General features: G+C 40.3%; 1 protein-coding gene across 3 annotated transcripts in view; it reads left to right on the top strand.

The window, feature by feature from the left end:
- COL8A1 (collagen type VIII alpha 1 chain) overlaps positions 1-21,758 on the top strand; it is a 123,834-nt gene that overhangs the window by 32,609 nt on the left and 69,467 nt on the right. For 2 of the 3 annotated variants that reach the window (XM_032098605.1, XM_032098607.1), the window contains exons 1-2: positions 5,143-5,251; positions 20,651-20,777. The gene's annotated coding sequence lies outside the window, so the exon portion shown is untranslated. Of the gene's footprint in view, positions 1-5,142; positions 5,252-20,650; positions 20,778-21,758 lie in introns of those variants that run through there. The other variant, XM_032098608.1, reaches the window with a different exon arrangement.

The raw sequence follows: 21,758 nt of genomic DNA, 5'->3' as shown, positions 1-21,758 counted from the left end.
GAAAAACTGCCAGTCTTTAAGTTAACACTGCAAAGAATTGCTCCATTAAAAAAATATGTTATCTTTATTTTCCGTTTTGGTATGGCAAGCATCAACATCAGCTAGAGAATCCCAGTGGAAATTCCAGAGCTGACACACAGACAAAGGAATTTAGTAAATATAGCAGATAAATGATGCATTCGTAGGCTGGATTGATTGAACTGATACTAACAGCTTTGGGCTGTATTCCCTTTCACTGGTGGACATAACAGAAGACATCCAAAATGGCATTAGTTACAGCTACAGTATGGTCTGTATCAATTCTCTTCTCTTTCTTTTTTCAATTCTGCCTCTATCAGATTATGTGCTAAAGAATGAACCTTGTAATACTGGAGTAAACACTGTTTGAGGTAGACATGTGCTTCCTCCACATGCAGCCAGGCCCTGGGTGTATGCTCATCTACAATGCAAGATCTGCATTTTCAGAATGTATCCTGATTCTGTATCCTACACTGGATGGCATACAGTGGTTTTGTAGCCAGACCATCCAACGGGCACTCATCTACAGATAAAAATCTGAAAGGCAATATCAGACAGATTCTCAGTATCATGCAGAGAAAACTTTTGAGAACTGTTCACTCTCTCCCATTACTGTCTCCTCTAAGTATATGAATCTACTATTAAAATAAAAACCACCAGCCAACAATACTCTATAAAAACTGCAATACTGTCACATTTAATTCTTTAAAAGGCAAACTTGCTGGAAAGACTTTGAATAAAACTTACAATGATGGGAAGCATGACAGAGGACAGAACGCTGCCTGAAACCACAGGTTAATAAAATATACCACTGGTGAAATGGAGACATTGTGTGTGTCTGTGGTCCTACAGTCCCACAGTCAAATAAGATGCAAAGAAGAATATATTTACATGAGGGTTGCATAGGGTAACAGAAATTTAGGCTGTTCAGAAAAAATGTTTTTATATTAACAACCATCAAAACAAAACTCTGAAATGTTTTCCTCTTCCTTGAATCACAAATTTTTTACATTTACAGCTGAAATTTGGAAGTTTTAACTTTTACCTCACAAGTTGCTATTGCCTATGTTATCTCACTTTATATTAGGAGGTCTCCTAATACTTTTTTGGGTTGTGTTTAAAAACAACGTTGACACCTTGATCTTGATAGCTTATCTTCTGCCATCACCATGTTATCCAACTGTTTGGGGACCCTCCTCCTCTGATAATATTGTCAAGCAGCAAGTAGCCACCTACCCGAGCTACTGCTGTGATGCTACATAAATGGCCATTTATTTCCAAAGGTTCAACCTCCCAATCTACCCATGGTGATTCTTTCCACTGCCAACACACTAGGCCACATTATTTCAGCTCTGTCACATTCAGGGCAAACTGAGAGTAATCAATTCCTTTATGGAACAAATGCAGGAATTTTGGCTTATCTCCTTTTAAAAGACCTAGAGTGAAATGCATGTCAGTTGTACAGCTATAGTTTTAACCCGTCTCTTAAGGATGATATTAACAATTGCTCTTTGCCATACATTTTGTATGCCAGAACTGATTTTATTTCATAGAAGACACTATTACTAAACAAATTTATTAGAAGACACATTGAAAAGAAAATGTGCAGTGTTCTCAAAAGTGTGATAAAACCATCTAACCAAGTTTGAGTACTTCATTAATTCCCTTTCTAACAGTTCTGTTCTGCACTATGGGTATAGCCCTACCATCAAGTAAAGCAAGTACCTGATACAGATTTTGGAAAGGACAGGCCACCTCAAACAATTCTTTGAAGCTCATGGCAAACCAATCCAGATATACTGAAGCAAGAATGAAGCAAGAGGGCTAAAGCACTGAAGGATCTTCTTGAAAAAGTATTTATTTTTAAAAGGCAGCTGGAAACTGAATGTTTGGACATCACTCCTGGTCATAGGAACATGACAACCTTTCCTGCCATGTGTCCACATTGAATTTACTGTCCAGCCTTGCAGTGTGCCCTGAAATCTAGTTGATCATATGATGACCTAATTCAAATTTCTCACGGATATTTTGGTGAAGTTTCATCTACTACAAGTCTCATTACAGAAGATAAGTGTTGCAGGGACCAGAAACCCACAGGCCCTGGGACAGGGCAACCATGGCTGTGTATACAGACTGGGGAACAAGAAGCTGGAAAGCAGCCCTGTGGAAAGGGATCCCTGGGGTCCTGGTCAATGGAAAGCTGAACCTGAGTCAGCAGTGCCCTGGCAGCCAGGAGGGCCAACCCTGTCCTGGGGGGCATCAGGCACAGCATCGCCAGCCGGGCAAGGGAGGGGATTGTCCTGCTCTGCTCTGCACTGGGGCGGCCTCACCTCGAGTGCTGGGGGCAGCTTTGGGTGCCACAATATCAGAAGGATATAAAGCTGTTAGAGAGCTTCCAGAGGAGGGTAATGAAGCGGTGAAGGGCCTTGAGGGGAAGCCATATGAGGAGTGGCTGAGGTCACTTGGTCTGTTCAGCCTGGAGAAGACCGAGGGGAGTTTTCTCACGACGGCAAGTGCAGGGGAAGGAACTGGTCTCTTCTCTGTGGTGAGCAGTGACAGGGCCTGAGGGAATGGCCTGAAGTTTGTCAGGGGAGGTTCCGGTTGGGTATTAGGAAAAGGTTCTTCACCCAGAGGGTCGTTGGGCACTGGAACAGGCTCCGCAAGGAGTGGTCACAGCACCAAGCCTGCCAGAGCTAAAGGAGTGTGTGGACAATGCTCTCAGGTACATGGTGTGACTCTTGGGAGTGTGGGGCCAGGAGTAGGTCTTTGATGATCCTTGTGTGTCCCTTCCAACTCAGAGAATTAATATTATTAATTCTATGAAGTCTCTGCATAATGTTGTAACCTCATCAGGTAATCCTCCATATAATTGCATCATGATGGTGCTTTAATAATCATTAATATAGGTCTAATACTTTCTATCCATGTTACGTGTTGGTAGGTCTATTAAACACTTGTAAAGTGCTTTAAGAGTTCCCAAAGGAAGGAGATAAGGAAAACTTCTTTAATTATTCTCTTCTAGAAGTATTAAAAGATAAGGCTATCCTTGAGTCTGCAGTACAGTAGGACACGTGATCAGTGCACACAACCCATGGAGTAGGGAAGAGTACTGACTCACTTCTGAGAATTGAAGTGGTGCTTAGCACCTGCAGCTTATGGTCAGGAGTTAAAAAAACAAACAAGAATATATCAACATACAGCTAGTCCTTTACATTTAAACTTTTCTTCCCAAGAAAATAAAAAAGAGAACTTGATCTCTTGAAGGTATGGAGTTTATAGAAGTATGCACTGATTTTTAGAAGGGGCCTACAGAAAGCTGAGCAATTTTGAGAGAGCAGAGCAGTTTAATCATCACATAAGGACATGGGTACCTATTTACTCTCTAATTTCTGAAAATTCTCAACCTAGATTTGTCCAAGTACAAAATCATCTGATTATTTAGATGCTAGCTGAGTAGAATTCCGCTTTATGTACATCAGTTAGTCAGTTGAACCACTACCAGGTGCCATAACTGAACTAATTACATAAGCTTATTGCAGTGAGTGGTACCCTTTCTTTCCCTATTCCCATGTTTTAATTACTTCTTGTAGCCTTCCTAAAAGCATGCTGTAATCTCTTCACAGCAGAAACTCATTCCTTAATGAGAACTGTAAAAATACTTTGAGTGCTGCAGAAATAACAAAATAACATGAATTCTTTTCCCAATTAGTTGCAATAATGTAGAAAATGCCCTAGCGAACAGCAAATCAATACCTGTGAGAAATACTAGCAATTTAACCAATCCTTTTCAGCTTGATGATTCCAAATCGCAGAGGCTACATCACCACGGTTATGCAGCTTCTTTTGTTACATAACACTGTCATCCAAGTTGATGGGTGCTTGACTTGTAAGCCTTTTTCTAAAAAGACAGGACCAAATCAAGTCGTATGTAACTAAGAATATTCTGATCAACTCACTCAGTACTGCTTATTTTAATTAAAAAAAAAAAAAGTATAACTCCTTAACCAGTTATCAGTTTGGCCCTTTTGTGAAAGATGCAGTAGATATCATATCTCATCTCCACAAGCTCTGCAACAAACTCACTTATCTCAACTCTGTAACTAAGATACTCATTCATTTTTCTGCCTGGTCCTTCCCAGATTTTAAGTCAGGATGCACTTCTAGAATCTCCCTTAATTGCACACTACTGCTCCCCCCTTCCTGTTCTATCTTTCCAGCTTTCTCCACTCACTACATGTTCCAATATGACACAGGATTTACTCGTGTATTATGGAAAATAATGCAGGCCCAGATGCCTCATGCAGAAAGATGTGGAAATAGAGAATTAGTGTATTTGAGATGGGTACAACTGTTTCACCTGCAGGAGCCAGTGTCTGGAATTTGTGCCATCAACTCTTCTGAGTGGAAAGCAATGAATGAGTTAAAATGAACAATGAATGATTTTACACAGAAACCACCAGGAATGCATATTCCTACTGGTTTGTCTTTTTGGCTACATTTGCCTTTTGAGAATACCAGTTGGGAAAATTGTTTAGAACTCAAACACAGTGAACAATAAAACTGCTCTGAACTAAACTGCTAGAAAGTCAGTGTGTAGATGGAACATGTTACAGCTGTGTCAAGAAAAAGCTGTGTGGCTCAGCAAAAAAGAAACTTAGGAGGGTTCCGGAGCTGAGATGCAGTAGACATTTGGAATATAAAGGAAGTTCAATCCCTGAGAAAACAGACAACTTCAAAGATCAAGGGGCTGATTCTTCATAGCTATGCCTTTTAACACTGACCTTTCTGATAAAGACTTTGCATTAGTATCTCACTGCTACAAAAATCCTTCCAAAGGACAAAGTGAGACCTAGTAACATTGTAACTACAACTGGAATAATTCAGAGATTCAGAATTAGAAAAATAAATACAGTAGAAAATCTTTAGCTAACTACAGATTTACAGAAAAAAAACAACCCAACCAGCAAATACATCCAACACTATTTCTCATGTAAATGCCATCCAGCTTGCTTTTCCTCCCTCTGTCTGTCCCCAAAGAGCAAAAACCTACTCTACAATGCCTTCTGAAGGCTGTCTGCCTGCTATCCTCACTGCCCACCTACCGTAGGGAGCAGCTCCTCCCACCTGCACATAAAAGCCAAGTGCATGCTACCAGCAGCAGATCAGAGCACTTTCTCAGTCCTCCACTGTTTTGAGCCAGTGATCTTCTCTCCTTGGATCTTGTGTACTCAAGGTAAGATTACTGCTACTTCAGGTTTCTGTTCTAACCAGCTATTGTGAGGAAGTCTTAATGTGAACTCTAGCACTGCCTTGCTGGGTGGTGCTGGCTCCCCCCCGCCTTTTTTTTTTTTTCAGATGTAGTGTCATCTGACATTTAAGTTAGTAACAGTCTGTTGTTTTAGCAATGAAATAAAAACAGATCTCACTGGGAAACACTGTGGCTGGGAAAAGGTCTTCTCTCCCTTTCTGATTGATTTTGAAGAGATTAGTATATCCAGACCAATTATAACAATTTATTATCCCTCTTAATAGTCTCCTTCTCAGTCCAGTCAAAGTTATCAAAAAAGTATCACTGTAAAGCTTCCTTAAATTCTGTTTGAGAAAAAGACAATGCTTAGTGCTAATTTAAGGAAGGAGCTGGGTTTTATTGCTAATACCATTTACTAGCCAGGTTGAGACAATCATGGGACTGAAGTGCATCTTCACAGGTTTCACTGCCTTTAAAAAAAGTGTGATGGAACTTAAGCCCTCACAGAAGCACAGTAATAAGACTGATGGAATTCATTATCTGGTACCAAATATGCTTAAAGTACGTATTTTACAAGCAAAGTTCTGTTCACACAGACCTTGTGTCTCTATGAAACTTTTAGATCAGCTTGTTTATATTTTATCTACAGTATTCCTAGATAGGCATTTCTAGCATTAGAGGAAGGAATAGTTAAGTGCCTCAGAGATAGCTACTGAACAGTTAAAACATTTAAAAGTGGTTTCAAAACTGTATTAGCATTCCCATCTGTGCATCTATCCATCCTCACAGAGATGAATCTATTACTGACCAGTAGCAGTTTCTTACGTTGTGTGAGTCAGTGCACTTTTAACACACAGTCAGTCACCTGTTTAAAGAAATTCCACCACAGAAATCCTAATCCTAGAATGCCTCTCTCCAGTGCTCAGAGAGGAAGGAAAGCATGAGCTACCAAAAGCAAGCAGTTAACACTGTAAATACATAATACATTCTTCAGTTAAATAGTGATATTATCTTCTTAATGTCTAATTGCCTTTTTTGGTCTTTAAAAATAGAAAGTCTTCTCTAAAAAAGAATTACGTCCACATCTAACTGTACTCACATTAGCTGCAATATTTTAAGCTATAGCACTGTATAACAGCAGAACTCTGCTCAAAGTAGCCTTTTCTGCATACTGTATCTAAGATTTTTTTTTGTATTTTATATGCTATCTATTCTAACTAGTGGGGAAAGGAAAACATTGCCTTCAGCTACTTGCCTGCAAGATTACATAAGTATCTTTAAAAAAACCCAAACAACAAAAATCCAAAACCCAAATAAATTGAACTATTCAAAAAACAAAGTACAGTGCTTTCTATAGCAAACTTACAGTCAAGCTGTTTTTACATCCAGGTAGTTCATATCAATTGCCCATGGAAGACAGGAATAGAGCCCAATGGTTTTCCTCATAACTGGCACTAACTCTGACCTAAAAAATTTTATTTCTTAGTTAACATCTGATTTTTACAGCAAACCTCCCCTTTCCAAAAACACCCGTTCCAAAACACAGATATGTGATTATAAGTTCAATGCATACAGAATTTAGGTCTACAGTGCGGCAGTAAAATCTCATTTGTTCACACAGAATTTTACTCTGTTGGATAAATCAAGAATTTTAATAGAAAAGATTTCGTGGGAAAAAAAATAAATAATGCATTTGCCACAGGAAATGTGTATATAACAAAATACCTTTTATTAAAGCCTGCTGTGAAACGTAATGTTTTGGCATTTGAAAAATGGATTGCAGGACGTATTAAGAAAACTCTATTCAAAGCAATTAATCTAATTTAGAGCAGAATCTCCTCTGAGCAATTTCTTTCTTAGGCTGAGTAGATAATTCAGCTTAGCATCACTTTGCAGCAGGGGATGAAGGGAAACTGCACCCAGCAGGTCTCCAAGAGAACTCAGATGACAAGGAAGGCATTTATTGAGCTCTGTGCTGATCTGAAACTCATTTTTACAAGATCAAAGCACACTGATATTAAAATAAAAATACTGCAATTTAAAAGTAATGCTGCAGCCTGAATTAAAGGAAGAAAAGGGGACTCACTGGGAGAACAAGGAATTCAGAATTTTTGAGTAATGATCATAACATTTAAAAATTATAAAGAGACTATATTAATTTTTTCAGCCACAGACCAGTTAAGTGTTAAGCAGGGATGCTAAGCCACTTTTCCTGGCAGTTATGCTTAGGTTTTTTAGGTGTTTATTTAGGGCAGTAATATCTACTTAAGCCACTAGTGTAACTCCCAGTGCTGTCTAAAGTGCTAGACTAGATACATAGAAACAGAGGATAAACGTATCGCTGTCTGCTTATCTATGCATAGTTCTGCCACTACCACTGCTTGTGAGAAATTCTTACCTACAGGAATTTGTTTTCACACCTCTCTGTAGGGTGAGATTATGTTCTCTCCTGGCCATGCTGTCACTAAATATATAAAATATTTTACTCATGGTCACAGTGAAAATTCATGGTAGTGTCAGATTTAGCTCCTCTGGTTTCCAGGCCAGCACTTTAATCCCATACTTCATTTTGTATTCAGCCTTATGAAGTCCACCCCTTTGTAGCTGCTCTGTCTTTGCATGACTTTTTAGGGCTGAACATTCCAGTGACAAATCTTGAGAAAGGGCATTTACTCCTAACACTTTCAAACTTCTGAGACCCTTTACAAACACCTTAACAGGATTTACAAATAAATCGTTCTTGGATGGAGTAAATAAACAACTGAACAAATAAACAAATGCTCATCTCTTTCTTACACTCTGTGGTTAAAGGAGACCAACCCACTCTTGGCAGGCTGAGGAAGCAGAGATCCACTGCTATGGACCAGAAATTATGGGCAACATCTGACTGATCTGATTTTTGTAAGCTGTGGGTTCTTTCCTTCTACAGGGAGATAATTCTTAATTTTCACTACTGTCATATTTCTAAAAGAGCAATGGTTCAGTGGAGGTGGTGTAGTGAGGAACAAGACAAGACAAAAACATTAGGGGTGGTTTGTTCTTCCTGTTAAAAAAACAGCAAACAGCTGTACTTAACTGTACAAAGGTTTCTTATTTTTGCCACTTACACTTTCTAGAGTTTTGTGTAAGTGTTGTTGCCTTTTTTGTGGCTTTCCCTCTGCAAACAGAAATCCCAGCGAAAGTTGTGGAGCTGTATATGTTCAAAAAGATAACGATGAGTCCTGGTTCTGAAGCCTTTTGTGGGTCTTGAGCAATAACTGTGCCTATTCTCTGTACTTACCAGTAAACAACTATGCTTGCTCTCCCTGCACTCCTGAAATGTTGGATGTGTTTCTGTAATTGTCTTGATGTGTAATGAATTTAATGTCTCATAATTGCACTGCAGGGAATTAATACCACTATTCAGTCTTGGGACATTTTTAGGTGATTAGAACTTCATGCAAGTCCATATTTTACAGCAAAAGCAAGATCAATATAAGTTTGTTGCTTCCTGAATGGCAGGTAAAACTGTTGAGGGGTGACATTAAATGGACCCTTTTCAAAAGGAGTGAGAATCAGTGCCCTCTCTTGGTTTGAAAAAACACAGAAAGCAGCCCTATGAGAGTGTTTATCAGTTCCCTCTGCTGGCTACAAAGCCCAGGCCAGATGAGCAGCTGTGTTTGCGGAGGCGAAGGTCTGAGGTTCTATTCCCAGTGCGGGGAGCCTGTGGTTAACTGATGACTGTGGTGTCTGTGCACGTCTGTGGACATCATTCTTTATGGGGTCTCATCAACAACCACACTGAGTTCAACATGAGGGCACTCAAAAATAATACGGACTTCCTGGTAGGTAAGAAACTTCCCACTTTGGATTTGAGAAGCATGCTAGCAGCTATGCCATTCATAATTCTACACAGTTAGAGATTTGTTCTGTTCTGCATCATATGCACACCTTGCTGTTTCCACCTCTTCAGGAAAAGTGTGTGTGTGTGTGTTCATTGCACTCAGTTTAGAGATATCTGGGCAGTTAATGCAAATATTCTTGGCAATCCTGAAGTGTAACACTTCAGAATGTCAGCTTCTGTGAACTTCACATTTGCAAGTAAGAAGTAAAGAGTACCAAAAAGAACACTCCAACCTTCAAAAAAAAACCAAAGCAAAACTAACAGAAAACCCCACCACAGAACAAGTTAGAAAAGGAACGTCTTTTTCTATTCGTTTCCATTCGTGTAGGAAAAGGCCTATGTAACCTGGTTATACAACTGGAGAAACAGGTCATACAATTTATGCAGTCACTTTGAAATAAAGCTGAGATGAAAAAAAAAAAACGTACTGCAAACTTAAGAAAGAGTTTTTGTTTTAAATAAATATCCACAGCACTAAAAACCACAAACTCCTGGATCAGCTATGCCAGTTTACTTCAGCTCCTAGGAATCTATCATGGCAACATATAGGATACATAAAACCTACCCCATTAAAGGGAGAATGAGTCAAAACTAACAGCTTGACATAGTAGATATCAAAGGTATATTAAAAGCCAGAACTTTGAAACATCTGCACCACATGTTTCCTGCTAACTAAAAAAGCAACCACTCTTTCCAGACCAACATAATGCAGCATTCTTCACTCTGAAAGTAAGAAGTTGACAGTAGCACACTGTGGATTTGCATAGGGAACTTCAAGCAAAGCATTTGACCATTTTTGCAACTGAAAATTGCAACTGAAAATTGCAAGTTTCTAACAAAACCCACTCTTATTATATGAAGCAACAACACATGTATGTAATACATACTCTCTGAAATGGAGGTGCTTACTTTGCCTCTCTCTTACTTGACATAGTTTTCAAAGGGACAGAATGGAAGGTGGCACAACCCCAGGGACACACAAACCAAAGATAATCAGTTTACCACTAAAGAAATCTAGCTGTCAAGTCTGCTTATGCCAGCATATAACTCACCTCTGTTCTGCCCTTCCGTTCTTCCCACCACACATAAGAGTTCCAGTGAATGCATAGTATCAGAAAAAGAGTCTTTATGTAGCTTGGAGACCAGAAATTCTCTTTCAGCTTGCCTTAAAGAAAAGCAGCAACAACAAAAAAAAACCAAAAAACAACAACAACAACAACAAAAAAAAAACCACCAAAAAACCAAGGGTTCGCGTATTTCCCAGTATTTCTTTTTAAATGAAGTAGGTGATCTTAGTTGAACTCTCAGTTGGATGGATATTAATGCAAAACACACAGCTGGGACACTTGTTGGCAAATCTCAGCAAAAAGTCAAGAGGTAGCTGCTTTAGGTCAAAGCTGAGCAATAAAAGCAGGCGTGCGAGGAAAGTTTATGTTGCCAGCACTGATAGATCTGTCACCTTCACTATAGATAAAAAGCAAATAAGCGAAGAGTAGTTAAGGAAGTGTATCTCACAAGCACTAACATTCACACAAAACATATTTTAGAAAATGAAAGGGAAAAAAAGACAGTGTTCAGTACTTATTTCCTTTCAGTCAGTGGCTTGAATTGAATTTACCGTAGTAGCACATCACATTGTTTGCTGCAGAAAAATGCAAAGCTTAGGCCTTTAGGAGTAAGTCTCTTGTGCTTTACTGGTTCCAAAAATGTCAGTGCTTGTCAAAGTGTTTTTGAAATAAAACCAAAACCATGTTAATAAAATGAACTTTCCAAGACAATGCTGGCCAAAACTGATTCTTAGATTTCTTTTCAGTAATAAACTGCCTCTGTGGTTGCTGAATTGATAGGGAGAAGGATTTAAAGGATCAAAGCCAAGTTCTGGTTAACTCAGGGTAAAAAAAAGAAAAGAACATTGAAACAGAACACAAGCCCTCCAATGAATGGACAGACTTTTGCTGAAGGTGGGCAGAGCTTAGCAAAATCCAGATGTGCTTTCAAAAAAGGCTGTAATCATTATTAGGCTCTAATTGAAGATTTTCCAGGACTGCAATATTTGTTGTGGGTACACCTTGTGACATGCTGCTGTAGGTTGCTGGACAAGCCTCAGTACTTTAATGTGCAATTCACCGGGTGAGTGTTAGTTCAGAAGAGCTACCCTGCCTATTTATTAAGTAGCAATTCCCTAAGTGAATTAACCACTGGAAGGATTCTGTCCCACCTTATCCCAGCCTTATGGATGAATAGCTCAAAAAATACACTGCAGTGAAGGCTGAAGGCATTCATGACGAACTGAGCTCCTGCTGTGCACACAAGCTGCATGCAAAGCCAGGCAGTGAGATCTCCAGACTGTCTTGCTCTATGTTCATATAGGTGCAAAGGCAGCAGCAGTTTCTGTCTTCCACAGAAGAAAGTGGTGCCATAGTTGGGACATTCTGTCTCTGTAACAGGAATTCCTGCTCTCCTCCAGTTCAGCCACCCTACCTAAATTTAGGAGTTCCATGCAGTCCAGTCCAAGCTGCCACTGCAAGGACGTTTTTTTTTTTTAGTTTTTATGCTTAGGAACTCCTGCAGACTAGACTATTATTATTTTTCAGATATCTGAGCATAACTTATTACATAAGGAAACATGGAAAACATTTTAGGATTGTTCCCTAAGCTTGCATTACTAGTCTCAGTTAAAAACATTGGTCATACAGAAAACTCTATGTGTAACATTCAGTCCTCGTACCTGATTAAAGAGTAATTTGCAGGAGTGATTTTTTTTTTTACATTTATGCACTGGTATAGAATTATCAGATGGCTTTTAAATTGTAGGTTAAAGGAAATCCATTTGTCTCAGCTATGTTTTGTAATGTCACCTTCATTCCATTTTCATTTTAGATTGCTCTTAAGCAACTAGCTGCAAATACTCAGCATCTAAAATCCAAGCAGTGGTGGCTAGTTCTGGCATGTGATTCTTTTGGATTATTTCTGTTCCACAGTCAGGACAAGACAGCTCTCCGATTCAAATTTCAAGCACAAAAACTGCCTTTCACTGAGTTTAGAATTCACTTACAATGAATATTTCATATTATTCTTCGAAATACCCTATTTTCAACATCACATCTCTCACTCCTATGCTAAACACTGTCAAGAACTCAATACAAAAGGACTGACAGGCAAAATAAATTCAATCTGTGACTGCTCAAAGACATTTTCTCTGCTACATGTGCTTCGAACTATTAACTGCTTATCTCATGAAAACAAGTATCTCAAAAATAAGCAAACAGAAACCTATTATATTTTCAATGCTCCATTTGTCAAGCTCGTTTCAAGAGCTGGAATTTTAGCTTGATGTACATTCACAACATACACACAGCCTTATCCTTCAAAATAATGACTGCATCTGAGATCGAGAGCTGCTCCTGCAATTCTCCCCAAACCTGAAGCTGACTGAGGAAGTAACATGGGACCTTGTGGGGGCACTCAGCATGACAGACCTCAGCTCAGGGTGCAACCCTTCCTTCCTGGCTTCTCCTTCTCTGCCACCAGAGATGATGAGAAATATTTTTGCCCTCTCAACTGCTTCTAAGTTGAGGCTTCGGGAAAACACAAAATGTTGTACCTAATGCCCAAAAGCTTTCGAGATAGCAGGGGCTTGTGTCTGCATTCTGTAAATTCTGCATTCTTTGTGTCCACTATCAGTGGGCATCCTTCTTCCCAAGCTTTGTTAACCTCCCCCCAGCTCTAAGATCACAGAAGCATGTCAAGGCCTAAACCTAAACATCAAGGCCTAAACCTTGACAAGGCCAACAATTCTACCAATTGTTGGTAATTAGATTTCTATCCCCTGGACATCACTTAGAGCTTACTTCTTAGCTGCTCTCTGTTTCGTGGATTAAATCTCCCTTCTTGTTGATCAAGCTTGAAAGTATACAAAGATCAAACATTAAAGAGCATCCTTTCTTGGGAAAATATTACATATTCCATGTTTTGCAACAAGCGGATTGCATTTAGCGACAATGGAGTTGTAATGGCGTTGTAGTGTACTCTAAAACAAAGCCAAACCGCAGGGCACCCTGAGGGCTCCACCCTGCTCCACGGCCATTACCTGCCAGTAACACAGTCCTGAGGAAAGCTGCCATGGCCCAGCGGGGTGGTGACATCTCACCCTCACCAGGCTGTGGTGACATCTCACCCTCACCAGGCTGTGGTGACATCTTGCCCTCACCAGGCTGTGGCGAGGGAAGTGCCAGCCCAAGCATGGCCCCGGCTCGGGGCCCCTCGTCAGTCAGGCTGGGCCCCCCTCGCCTCATGTGGTGGTTGTGGTTCCCTCACATTCTGATGTCAGAGCCATTTCTGCACGGGGCAGTCAGAAAATTCATTTACAACCTGCGCCTCCCATTCCCAAAGGAGAGGCAAGGGTTGAGGAGAGCAGAAACTCCCCACAGCCCAGTCAGCTGAGGAGCATTTACGGAAACACAATGCATTTGAGGTTTCTTGGGTTTCAGAGATATAGCCTGGGGGCTCTGCTTCTGCGTGCCAGCCCTCGGTGCCCCTTGGAGAAGGATCTGGGCAGCATTAGCTCGCACAGATGCCGACAGTGCTGGAAGGCCAAAAATGAGGGAGGCTGAAGGGGGGGGGCTCCACTCTCAGCTGGAAAGAAAATGTCACATCATGTGAGGGGCGGCTGCTCAGAAAGAGAAGGAAGGCTGCTCCAGCACACACTACAGGAGGTTCAGGACCTTTCAGATTTCCACATCTGGAGGCAAAACTGAAGCCACTGTGAGTTTTAAAAAAGGAGAAAGGAGGAAAAAAAGGAGAAAGGAGAAAGGGGAGGAAAAAAGGTCCATTTTGAAGTTAATGTTCTTGGGTCTTAAAATCCAAAAACCCACCTGCAAAAGATACAACTGTATGTGGGTATCTAGTATAGGAAGAGTAACCAGTCCTGTAGAGTTAAAATTCTAAACCCTCAAAACTCCCCCCAGAAATACGAAATACTTGGGTGGGATGTGAGGAAAGAAATATCATGTGAGGAAAGAAAATTATAAAACTACTGTACTCAACAGGCAGGGAGTTCAGAGGGCAAACAGCTGAACGGAACAGCTTCATCATTTCTTAACAATGTATTCTCCTGGCCCCACTTTGTTCAGCACAAGGGTTTTTAAGGCTGAGTCCTTTTGATCTGTATGTTACATCCCCTAGCATGGTGAAGCCCTGAATCGTGATCAAGGGCTTGAGACACAGAGCAGCAGCTCCTGAACTTGAAGGCTTGTAAATTATACACAGAGCAAAGCTGACTCCTGGACTCTTGCTCCAGTCACTTTAACACACTCCTGTTTATGCAGATGATTGGTATGTCTGGAAAGATACTATGCTACAAATGCTTCACCTCCCTCTTCTGGCTGCAGAAGCATCCAAGAACCTCACACACAGCAGGTTAATAAATTTATCCTTACAAGAACCCTGGCAACATCACTCTCATTTTAGAGGAAATTGAGGCACAGAGAAAGTTGCTAGTGTAGCATTTCCAGAGATTGCTCCTGGCCAGATTCTCAAGTGTCTTCCCATCATCATGGGAGCGAGATGGAGAGTTTGATTCCCATCCGGGCACCTCAATGAGAACCAGATTTTCATGAGTGATCAGCACCCAGTAGCTCTCACAGTGACACTTGCAGCCAGATTTTCTAAGAATTTCCTTTGATCATCTAGGCCACTGCCTCGGTGCAGGCAGAAAGCTTTTGAAAAATCTGATCCCATTTGTGGGTGCTGAGCACTTCTCAAAATTCTTGCTTAAGTGACCTGGCCAAGGATGCAGACTAAAATCTGAGCAGAACCCACTTTGCCTAATCCCTAGGCCAGTGATTTAACCACAAGTGTATTCTTCCATCTTCAGCAGAGGAAGAATAGACACTAGTTGGGGCAGCAATCAAAATGCCAAACAGCCGCCAGTATCCATGCCTGCCAAGAAAAATGCCCGGATACTTGTGGGCAAACCAGACAGCCACATTTTGGTACTTCCCTGAGAAAGAATTATTTCTAGTAGCAGCGCCAGAGTCTGGCAACCTGATTTATGCTCTTTCCAGATGTATCTCTTTCTTTCTGGGCTAAAACTTTTGTGAACATGCCCCCAAAACAGGCACACCCTCCCCACTCTTCAGAAAAACAGCAGCTATCCAAACACTGTCCTGTCTCCATTATTCGTAGAGAGCCAGGCACGCTTGGGCAAGACAACACTATTCTGTGTAACGATTAAGAAGCAGCGGTCATGTCAGTGAAGATTCTTGTTTTCATTGAATATTTCATTCATTTTTGAACATAAGCAACCACTTAGCCGCAGTTGTGCTAGATGCAGAGGAGGAAACACATGCTATTCTTGGCCGGACTTTACCTCAGTGGGAAGCGGCAGCGTCCTTAAAGCAGCCTCTGTACACGGCATGATTTAACTACATTTATGATTGTCCTGAACCTCAGGCAAGGACCTGAGTACCTGAAAGTGTAAATGTGTGCAAAACCCCCAAGCCCCAGCCTGGATCCTCTATTTTATGCTCTGTTTGTGTGAGGTCCATTTGCAAATGACAGTTTCCAAACCATGAGCTAAAGGCTAACTTAAAAATTCTTCTTCAAACTGACTATACTCATTCAGCTGCCAGTTGAGATGCTGCTCTCTGTGTCACTCAGCAGCAGCTTGTCAGACTGTCTGTCACAGGACTGCATGTCAGAATCCAGCTTTCATTAAGTGCTCTCTGTTTCACCTCTGTCCCCAGCTTTCAGACCACCTCCCAAGTAAGTATCTGACCAGTTTGGCAATACAAAGATAAGGCACGCAGTCACTAGTGTGTTTTAAGGGAGCATAGATATTGCATGGTAACTATTGAATGAAAATGTTTACAGAAAAATAGTTTTGTAAAACAGCTCAGACTAAGCTGTTGCTGAATGTTGAGCTCAAGCTGTATAAGCCAAAAAACACAGCTGTATCTTTTCTAGCTACAGCTAAAACCAGCAAAGTGTACTGGAAAAACCTTTGGGGGGAAGGGAGATACTCTCCTGACAGAGGATTACACCTAGAAGCAAGTGTGAACATTTTTCTGCTCTGTTGGTTCTATACCTGCAATAGCACACAACACAAGTGATGACTGTGGTTGTACTTTGATTGGTGAATGGCTGCTTCTTTTTCGGACATCTGCTGCAGCAATTATTGTAACAACAAATCTTGACAGAAGCTGGACTTCAGAGCACTGCCGCAGTCTAATAATACAGCCACAGCTTTACAAACAGAACAAATGAGGCAGGAAGGGATGAGCTCCTGAAGCACATTTATGCAGGCAGTTAACCGCACATACTTTGATGTACCTTGTGACCTAAAATGTTAGAGGGACTATCAGTGGAGGAACTTGGATTATGATTAGTTATTTTGTGGGCCTTATGGTTGTGTTAGTAAATTTCTCACTACAACTTTTCACTTTTTCCATCTTGCAGATTTTTGCTTATTTTAAATTCTCTTGTTCTGTCCAAGAGAAACCAAGGCATTTCAGTGTAAAAGCTAGGGTCAACTGAGGGCCCAGGTCAAGAAGTCTGTCTTGGGTGTCACCTCCTGTAAATTCAAAATCTAGCAACAGTTCAAAGAAAGATCTTCGTTCAGAGAGCATTGAGGTAATCATGACACAGCTTGCTGGTAAAGGACTGGGAGATGCGACGCTGGAGCAGAGGTACCAGAAAGGGCCCATGAAAAAGGCTGGGAGGTTTGACAGTCCAGCCTGAAGTGCCTTTGGAGCAACAGCAAACAGGCATTCCAGTGGTGACAGGAAGGGTGCTGACAGTAATCAAGGTTGATATGCAGAAGATGGACTCTTCCGTGCAACTGGCTTACTCTAGAGTCCAGGTCTTGGGACAGTGGGGCTGTTCCATTTTCCTTTTAGAGCTAGATATATCAGCACTGACTTTTTCTCCTGGTCTTAAATGTAATTTGTGGCTTATGTCTTTTGTATTAACAAGGTAGCACAGAGACTTAAAGGTAGGATAATCAACTACAGATAACTGGTCTCATTGACTGTGTTTCTGTCAAAATTTGTCAAGAAATGCACTCCAAGAAATGGGAGACATTTCCTTTTATGACCAATGCATGCATTTCCACTAGGAAGCTGTAGCTTTGAATTGACATTTTCTGAGAAAATGTTTCGCTTAGAAATTCCTGCTTATTCCTTTGGGAAATAATTGGAATTACTTATTAAATATAATCACTTAGAATTGGAAGAAAATCCACTGTCAGGAGAGAACAGTCAGCATTTCCCAAATTATTATTCTTTCTGTGCTGTGCAAATGATCACTTGAAATCACTGCCTGACACAGGTCTTGTAAGAACCTGAGTCCCATTTTTAACCCAGACAAGTGTTAGAGAAAACTGTACTTCTGGAAACTGCACAAGGCAGCCTTCCTAAACTGGGTAGTTTTCCAGCTTTTACAGATCCACCCATGACAAAGCAAAAACCCTCCTGACTGAATTTACACAGCTAAATAAATAACTTTCTAAGTGTTTAAATATCATTGTGAAAGTAAAAAGATGAAATGTGCTGTATATCATCTCTACAAAAGCAGAAGTAGTTATATCATAAATAAACAGAGTTTGCTTGGTATTAGGGACATAGGAAATTCCATTCAAGAACAGACAAATGGCACATCTTGTCTGGTATCCTGCATCTGGCACAGGCCTATAACAGATGCTTAAAATACTTGGCTCCCTTGGTCCCTCAATCTCCCCTGTTGCACCTGCCACCACTATTATAAATCACAGTTTTCCTAACCTCTGGTGAAAGTCCCTTCCCTGCTCACTTGCGTAACGTGGGAGGTGGAAGCGAGGGCCAAGGGAATACATATTTGCCCTGTGTGATCCTTACCACACTGCTTGGTACCGAGTTTGCCCAAACTGTGGTTCTGACTGCTGCAGAACATGTAAGGCATTGCTGCCTGTGTTGCCCATGTAGCCAAACAAAGCAGCACAGGTGAGGACTGTGCTTGGCTCCAGGGAAAGGGGGGAGTGAACCCCTTCTCACCCTTGTTTGCACACAGGAGCACAGCTACCACTGGCCTGTTACCAATCAGCTGCTCTCTTTCTGTCAAGGCACTGCCTCCTAATTGCACCCTACTGCTCAATGACATTTATATTCTGGTGTTGCTTTCTTAGTGACTTTGAAAGTTTTAACGCATGATGACTGAAAATTAAATGAGTTTATTGTCTCTCAGAGTTCACCTTTGTCCTTATTCCGAAGGTTATCAAAACATGGTTCATCTACCCAGCAGGCCACTTAATGCAGGTTCCCCTCTTTAGCTGGCTGGTGCTTCTGGCCATTGTCACCAGTGTGATATGCCTGCATCCAACAGAACTGACTGTGACTTCTCCCTTATTAGAAATGTTACTTGCCACAGACGATCTCCTTCATGACCAACATTAAATTCAATGGTACAGTTTGCTAAAGGCCTCTAAAATGGATAAATGAAAAACCAAAACATTGCCATTTTGAACGTTAAAGTTTAAACCCCCCTTTCTATTAATTGCATTAAAGCCTCCCCGTATTCCCCTGTGAAATATAATAGTATTTTTAAAAGGCTAAAGAGAACTTATGACTATAGGTAAAGCAACCAGCCAGGCAAAAAAAAAAATTGCATTTGAAGGAAAAAAATTGTGTTCCTCAATTTGAGCATGTTGTCTCTACAGTTGCTAAACACTGCTTTTAGAGACTGACCTAATAAACCTTTATATATTAATAAAGGAAAACTGAATCCTGATGGGTGTTCATAGGCTGTTGGATACAGTTTGATATGTCAGCTTTTTCCATGCTCAAGGATTTTCAGATTTTGGTTCCATCCTACTGAATATAACTGAATATAACATTCAGTGTCAAAGGTCTGAATCTAGAGCAGACCTTTGACCTAGCTACCTCAAATTTTGTATCTACAAAGGACAAGACTGGGCCACATCAATCTGCTTGAAAGAGTGAACACATTAAAGCTGCCACAGTACCTAGAAGTTTGCATCCTTTAACATATTCCAAATCGATATTACATTCAATGAGGCTCAGTATTAACAGGAGCTCTGTGACTTTCTGTACTTCTTTCTTGTTTCACAAAAGCAATGACTTTCAGAATATTCATTTCAGTCAGGAACAGTCGTAGAGGTTTATCAAGGCAGACAAATGAGTCAGCCACTTGTTCCAAATAAATGGAAATGGTGTTCCAAGTTTCCTAGACAGCTTTAAAAACTACATACAGCAATTCAGCTGCTTAGTCTATTATGTTCTACATCTCACATTTAAGAGGGCATAAAATCACGTGCTTTTTATTCCAGATATAAGTTGTTTTGTCCACAGCAGTCCATAGCCATCTCATTTTGTCTCTGCTGTTAACATGTATGCTGGCCACCTTACTTGTGCCATTCCCAAGAACACAAGTAGCACTCTTCAGAGTAAAGAGCAACTGCTGAGGTTCCCAGACTGCCATGGATGTCCTAAATAATAGTGAACCAAATTTCTTAATGTCTGTGATTGCATTTGCCCAGTTGTTTAAGGAGGATGTTAATATTTTGCTTTCTGAGGAGAAATGTTGTAAACCTCAATTAATATATCCATTACAAAAAGGGCATGAATTACAACTTTAACTGTGCAGTAAAACAGAACATTTGCGTGAATAAATAATTATAAGGAGATATATAAAACTATAAAAATAACTTCTTTACTGCAAACCTTGCCTTAACAAGAAACATAACTCCTTCCTCCCTCAAGAAATCTGAATACACTGACTCATGTCTTTGTTTAAGTGTCATGGTAAATTTGTTCTTTTATAACATGTAGTAGTTTAGCTTTGAACTTCTGAGTTTTGGAAAAGGCAGAGCGGAAAAATGTTTTCATGGGAGAGGAGTGTGCATTCCAGAGCTGTCGACTGTTACTCGTTTATGAGGCAGGGGAAAAACTACTTTGGTTTTAGGCTTTGGTTGATGCAATTTGTTGTCTGGTATTTTATGATAAACCAGAGTTTACACTGTACCTTGAAGTATTTCACTTTTCTCTCTCATCTTTCCGGCTTTTGCTTGTTCAAAATTCTGACCAAGCTTGAAACTGACTGCTCTTGAGAAGAGAAAAATCAGCTGTGTACAACTAGAAATAATGATCCTTTGTAATATACAAAGTAGTCCAGTGAGAAAATAATAAATAGTTTTCTGTGAATTACAGAGCTGCACCAAAGCATAGTGGAGGAATGCAGACAATACTACTCATAAAAATAGTACAAACCAAAATGTGAGCCTTTCATGGTGTCTTTGTAACCTGAACAACAGTTTTAAACACAATTTTCCTGGGCTGTTTCATGTTTATTTCATGTATTAACGTCTCCTTACATCAAAAAATATTAAAATAGAAAAATAAAATAAACTCTCTGTAGCTTATTTATTCAAGTAAAGTATAAAGTATCTTTTTGCTCTCCTGCCTTTTTGAAGGCTATTAACATACATTCTTACTTCTTTCTCTTTCTAGAAAAGAAAATGCAGATTGTCAGAATCCTTCAAATTTGATACTCGGCATTGTTACGATCTCTTCATTACTGGATGTTGAGCCTGGATATCAGAATTGGTATAGTGAAGTACTCTCCTATTAAACTGAGGTAATTTTCTGCCATAATTAATGAAGAAGTCTAATGCTGAAACAATGCAATTAATACGTCCCGAGAAAAAATATTGCCATTGGAAAGGATCTATCTTGTCAAAAATCTTCACAGACAAAGGGTAGAAACTACATGAGAATGCTAACCCCTAGCTAGAGATTAGAACTTCTCCATTCACAAAGGCAGAAGATGTCAGGGTATTATTCTGAGAGAGGGAGGCTTTGCCGAGGACATCAACTTCTTTTCGGACACAAACTGAGATCAGTTTCTGCTTAGTGGGATGGGCTTCCCTACAGTGGCCTACTTCATAAACATGGCTCACTCAGCAGGAAAACAGCCTTTCTGAAAGCCCACCAGTCACTGGTGAACCGTGTCACGTCTTCCCTCAAGAAAGGGACTGCACACAGCACAGGGCTGATGCAGGCACAGTGTGTTACAGCAACGTGTAGCTTAGGATGCAGACAGGAAAGCACTCAGCTGCAGAATTAAGTCAAAAAATACAAACTAAGCAGGTGGCTCTGAGGCTCACCCATAAGAATGCAGAGATGTAATTAACTTCAGAACTAAGTTATGCAAAAAAGATTTTCAGAAAGTATCTCTTCCTTTCCTGGCATATCAATAATCAATCAGTTTTCTGTCCATTGCCCTAATAGCATTGCACAACATTCATGGTATATTAACATGAATCCTAAAGATTTAAATGGGTTGTCATAAAATCACCACTTCAGATAAAAAGAAACAAAATGCAGAGATAGGAGCACAGGAAGATCAGCTAGAGGATAGATATATTCTTATAAATATATCCAACAAAGCTGCCACAGGCTCCACATTTGCTTTCAAAGTAATGAAATTCCATTACAAAACAGTAACCAACACGGAGGTCATTTAAAGCCTGCCTGTTAAACAAATGATACTCCAATATTATTTTTTTTCCCAAGGCTTTATATTTCTTACATATTTTCAGCAATTTTTGTCCTATCC

This window comes from Corvus moneduloides, chromosome 2, assembly GCF_009650955.1.
Source record: "Corvus moneduloides isolate bCorMon1 chromosome 2, bCorMon1.pri, whole genome shotgun sequence".
NCBI lineage: Eukaryota > Metazoa > Chordata > Aves > Passeriformes > Corvidae > Corvus > Corvus moneduloides.
This window is presented reverse-complemented; position numbering and strand designations above follow the sequence as displayed.